Source organism: Malaclemys terrapin, chromosome 1, assembly GCF_027887155.1.
Source record: "Malaclemys terrapin pileata isolate rMalTer1 chromosome 1, rMalTer1.hap1, whole genome shotgun sequence".
Taxonomy (NCBI): domain Eukaryota; kingdom Metazoa; phylum Chordata; order Testudines; family Emydidae; genus Malaclemys; species Malaclemys terrapin.
This window is the reverse complement of record NC_071505.1, coordinates 350,068,818-350,074,929: the sequence shown is the minus strand read 5'-3', so window position 1 is coordinate 350,074,929 and position 6,112 is coordinate 350,068,818. Positions and strand designations below refer to the sequence as shown.

The window sequence follows — 6,112 nt, the reverse complement described above, 5'->3', positions numbered from 1 at the left end:
TCATGTAAGATGCCATTGGAAAAGTTATGATTTTCTGAATAGGGTTATCCTATTTGTGTACGTTGATCATTTTTGCATCTGAAGTTATAAATACTGACTGTGTATCTCTATTTCACATATAGTTACAGCTGGGTAACATCCACTAGGCATGTTGCTTTCAGTCTATATAGATGGTTGGGGAGGGACTATTCGGGGCCATGAGCCATTAAGAAAACAATAGTCAGTTAGAGAAACTTACCTCCCACCTGGTGAGCTTTCCCGAGAACATTCCAGACAGCCTATAAGTAAGGCTAAGATTTAGTAAAGGGGATTTTTAGTAAAAGAAATGAGCAGGTCAAGGGAAATAAACAAAAATTCACGGACCCATGACCTGTCCATGACTTGTACGAGAAATCACTGACTAAATTTTTGGTGTTCTGGAGGAGTCTGTAGGGCGCAGCTACTGCCCTGGAGGGAGGCTCTGGGGCACCCCCTTATGCTGGGGGAGTCCAGGGTGACCGCTGCTACTGGGGGGGCTCTGGGGTGCCCACTGGTGATTTTGCATTGGGGGTGACCCAGGACCACTGCCGCCCCTACTGGCCCCTGGACTGTGGCAGCCACTTCTGGTGCAAAGCAGCCCAGGACCCCCGCGATGGTGCTGGTGAGGGCCAGCCTTGCTGGCCTTGGATGGCAGCAGCTGCTGCTGGGAGGGGCCAGCCCCATCACCCAGAACCTCTGCACTGCTGCTAGTGGGGGACGGCCTAGGACTGCCATTGTTGCAGTGAGGCTGACCCTGGGGCCCCCTGAGCTGCTCTGGTGACCTTGGGTCAGTTGCACCTGGCGGCTGCAGAAGTCATGGACCTCCGTGACAGACTCACAGCTTTACCTATAAGTCATGGATGCTGTGACTCTAGAAGGCCATATGACCAGGCCACATAACTCTGGACTCCATATTGGTGAGTTTGTACTTTTCCCACAAACCAGTCTGGGAACCAAGTTTTGAAACAAAGTTTTCCCATCATGTGCTAAAGCTATATAGGGCAGGGAGTGACATCGTCATTGGTTCTTCACTCCCCAAAGCAAAGCAAATGCAGCTTGTGCCTTGAGATTCTGCCAGACTGCTTATATCATCAATCAGGTGAGAAACTGCCGGTTAATAATTAGTCTAACTAGTGTGTTAAGCTTAGTTTGTTTTCTTTATTTCCTAGGTAATCAACTTTGATTTGTTTGCTAGCCCTTATAATCACTTAAAATCTATCTTTTGTAGTTAATAAACTTGGTTTTATGTTTTAATTTAAACCCAGGATGCCTTTAAGTGAAGTGTATAGGGGTAAAATCTCATCTTGGTAACCAGTGTGCATTGTCCAACTCACAATGAGAGAGGGGAGAACCGGGTAAAAAATTCATACTAGTCAGAGTTTGGACCAGAGCAGGACAGTACAGCTCTGGGGTCCTCGGCTAGAGAGCTGGTGATTATTTTGGCTGTAGCCTCTCTATTGTTGGTTCATGCAGTGGCTGGTCAGATAGCCTGCATGTAACTGCAGCTGGGTGTGTCCCTGCCTGTGTGAATGCTGGTTGAGTGTAGGACCAGGAGAAGGTCTATAGCCTGTCAGAGCAGCGCACTGAGAGAGGGAGCCCAGGCTGGTGAGTCAGAGGAATCTGTGGTACCCCCAGACCAGGTTGCACCCTGGGGGAAACATCAGACTTTGCTCCTCAGCTGCTCCAATCTCATCATACCCTGACCCCTTGTGTGTCCTCTCCTTCACCAGGTGAGACTGCCCTGATTCCAACAGCACACTGCTCGCCAGTGTCATCTGCATGTTCCCCAGTCATCCCTGGCTCCCACAAACTCTAAGACGCCCCACAGTCCCCACCGCTCTTCCTCTGCAGGGGGTGAGGTGTCTCCTATCACACCTGCTCCCTTGGCTGAGGGGTAATCACTGGCTATGTCTCACCAGTGAGAAATCCCACAAACACTTGGCAAATGGCAAGGCAGGCATCTGTATGGCTTTTCTTGTTAACCCATACATACCACGTGGTGCTTCAAGGCTGCTACATAGGAACAACTCACAAGCAGAGAAGTTTGCACATTATATAATGAGAGCGGGCAACTCTGGGGCATGGGAACCTAGATAAATACAGCTGCCACGTGCATGAGCCACTAGAAGCTGACTGAAACAGTGGGCCACTGGGACACAGATGTTAAACCCAGGATGATTTGGGACCATTTGCTAGCCAGCTCTGTTTCCCATTAATGGCGAGGGGTGTACATTCATTCCTCAGTGTGGAGATTTTATGGGGTTAAATCATTATTTTTCTCACCTAAACGTTCATCCATGCAGTGCCTCATGGCATACGCACCTAGTGTAACATTTCCAAGGCACCGAAGTCACATGAGAATTTCTCCCTGTAGGGTTAAATTCAACACGATCATGAATAGAAAAAAAGGCACGAGCTTGCAGGCAAAATGTCTCCAGTTGACTCCTGGGGACATGTTCGTAGATTCCAAGGCCAGAAGGGACCGTTGTGATCATCTATAACACAGGCCTGAGAATTTCCCCAAAATTATTCCTAGAGCAGAACTTTTAGAGAAATGCCCAACCTTGATTTAATCATTCTCAGTGATGAAGAATACATGAAGACCATTGGTAAATTGTTCCAGTGGTTAATTACTCTCACCATTAAAAATGTACACCTTATTTCCAGTCAGGGTTTCTTTACCTTCAACTTCCAGCCATTGAATCATGTTATACCTCTGTATGCTAGGTTGAAAAGCCTATTATAAAATATTGGTTCCCCATGTACCTAGTTACAGACTGTAATCCAGTCACCCCTTTACCATCACTGGTAATTAAATAGCTTGAGTTCTTTGAGTCCACCCCTATAAGGCAATATTTCTAATCTTTTACTAATTCTGATTCTTCTCTGAAACCTCTTCAGTATATCAACATCCATCCTTAATTGTGGACATAAGAACTAGATACAGGTTTTCAACAGCAGTCACAGCAGTGCTGAATACAGAGGTAAAATTACTTCTCTACCTCTGCTTCAGATTTTCCTGCTTATCATCCCAGGATCACACTGGCTTTTTTCACCACAAGGTCACACTGGGAGCTCATGTTCAGCTAAATATCCCTTTACGCCCACAAATCTTCTTCACAGCCATTGTGCTTCCCATAATATCCTCCCATCGTGTAAGCATTGCCTGAATTCTTTGTTCCTAGATATAGATATCTACATAACTCTATTAGAACACACATATTATTTGCTTCGACCCAGTTTACCAACCAGTTCAGATTGCTTTGAATCAGTGATGTGTCCTCTTCATTATTTACAATCCCACAATTTTGTGTCATCAGCAAACTTCATCGATATCCAGGCATGAAAATGGTTAGGAGCTGAGTTGTTGACACATGTCTCTGCTTATACTTGTCAGATAATATCTGTAACTTATGTCTCAGACAAAGCTGGTTGCCTGCATGAAAGTGTCTCACCAAAAGAAACATGGGAAGTAATAGAGGTGCAGGCCTGTAGCCCTAAATACCAAGACCCTTGTGCCCTTCATGCCCATTCTGTTGAGCACAAAGTCATAGCCCAGCATTAAAATGACTGTTTCCCTGGGGGAAACTTGGCTCTTTTCAATATAGGTCCATCTAGTCCAGTGTCCTCTCTCTGACAGGGACAGCCCAGATGTTGCAGAAGAAGTTATAAGAAACCAAGCAGTAGGTGGATTCAGGGATGACCTAACCGTCCCTGAGGGTGTCACCAGCAGCTACCTCTTGGCTTGTGCCCTGAAATACGTTGGTGTATAGACATTCCAACATATGTATTTAACTGGAACTATTGTAACTGGATAGTCTTACTATCCATCTAAGTCTCCCAACCCTTCCTGTTTCTCATTTACCTCAGGGCCTCAAATACCTCTTGTGGCAACGAGTTCCTCAGTCTAATTAGGCATTGAGTGAAGAAATCATTTTTTTCCCCATTGGTTTTGAATTTTCCACATTTCAGTTTAATTTAATGTCCTCTTGATAATGTGTTATGAGACAGGGAGAACACATACTCGATCTACTCTCTACCAGTCAGTATTTCATAGACTTTTCTCATGGCCCTCTAATATACCTCCTTGTTAAGGTAACAATCCCAATCTTTCCAACCTATATCATTAGAAGAGTTTCCCTGGGTCCTTGATCATTCTTGTTGACCTTGCCTGAACCCCTCTATTTCTGTAATAACCTGTGTGAGAAGGTTGCCCCATTCTTCAAAGAGGAGGCCAGAGGAGCATGAAATATTGACTGATCGGTCTCATGGCATTGTATTTCCTTTATGATTTCCCATCCCAGTCCTCCTGGATCCCAATGTTTTGCTTAGTTTCTGTCCATACTTCCACTGTGAGCAGGGTTTCACAGAACTCTGTACCATGACACCCAGGTCACTGTCCTGAGTTCATACAGTTAAATTAGAACCTTGTAGGCTGTTTGAGGAATTCAAGCTTTTTCCTCCAATGGGTGTGCACGTTGCAGTTATTGACATCGAAGTTCATCTGCCATCATGCTGCCCATTCACCTTGCTTGGTTAGCTCCCTCTGAGGACTTCTCTGGACTTCACTATGACCTAAATAATCTGGTGCCATCTGGAAATGTTGTCACCTCACTGTTCACCACCGTTTCTAGAGTGTTAATAACTATAAAATATTTATTGTACTATTTGTTATAAAGCATGTAATTCCACTCACTGTGCTTCTCTCACTTCACAGACACCTTGAGCATTTCTGAGCCCAATCAACACATAGACCACCTCATGGCAGATTTCAACCTCAGTGACTTGGACCATTCATCATTCATCCTAGCGGGAATCCCTGGCCTGGAAGCTGCTCACCTCTGGATTTCCATCCCTTTTTCTACGTTCTACATTATTGGCCTGTTTGGAAATTTCATGGTTCTGTTTGTTGTAGGCAAAGAGCAGACCCTACATGAACCAATGTACCTGCTGCTTTGCATGCTGGCGCTCACAGAAATTTTTGCATCTACTTCCATTGTACCAAAGGCACTGTGTATATTTTGGTTCAATTTGAAAGGAATTACTTTAGGTGGCTGCCTCACCCAGATGTTCCTCCTTCATGCGGGTTCTGTGACACATTCAGCCATCCTCGTGACAATGGCCTTCGATCGCTATGTTGCCATATGTAACCCTCTGAGATACGCCACCATCCTCACCAATGCACGAGTAGCTAAGCTAGGGCTTGTGTGTTTGATAAGAGCTGTTGTCTTCGTTCTGCCCCTGCCCCTGCTCCTGAGCAGGCACCCATTCTGTGCCAACCGCATTATCCCCCACACATACTGCGACCACATGGCTGTGGCAAAGATGTCATGTGGGGATATCACAGTGAACAGGATGTATGGCTTAGTGATAGTATTTATAGTCCTTGGGTTTGACCTGACATTTATTGCCCTGTCCTATGGTCTGATAATCAGGGCCATCCTCAGAATACCCTCCAAGGAAGCCCACAAGAAAGCCCTCAACACCTGCACAGCGCACATCTGTGTGATGCTGATGGCTTATCCTATCTTCCTTTTCTCCACTCTGACATACCGATTCGGTCAGGGCATTGCTCCCTACGTACACATCATCTTGGCCAATCTGTATTACCTCCTCCTTCCTATGCTCAACCCTATTGTTTATGGTGTCAAAACCAAAGAGCTTCGTGACAAAATGCGCAAATACATCTGCGGAATGTGATCACCTAGGGCCACTGATTCCAAACCTCTGTGACAAGATGGGTAAAGGAGATCTCCTCATTAATCAATGGTGCTCTGTCCAAGTTTGGTTGAGCTCACCATTGTGTAAGTTCACAGTCTTAAAAGCTCCTCACACCTAACATCTTATCACTCTATCACCAAGCACTGCTCTCTCTGTTGCTAAGTTCCCTCTCTCTGACCATCACCTGATCTCTTTCAGTGTCACCCATCAGCCCCCACCTTCACACACCCTGTCACTTCACCTTTCTTTGACTTCCAGACCACCAGAAGATACTGCAGCTTTCTGAAGCAAGGAGGCTTCCCATTAGACCCCGTGTGAACAGCGTTCTTGATCAGTTTGATGAACTAAAGCTATGCTTTCTGATAGTCAAAAA

The 6,112-nt window shown here is 45.5% G+C and overlaps 1 pseudogene; it reads left to right on the top strand.

Annotated features, from left to right (window-relative positions):
• The first annotated feature begins 4,779 nt into the window (after positions 1–4,779).
• LOC128845336 (olfactory receptor 52D1-like) lies at positions 4,780–5,751 on the top strand (annotated as a pseudogene).
• The last annotated feature ends 361 nt before the right edge of the window (positions 5,752–6,112 follow it).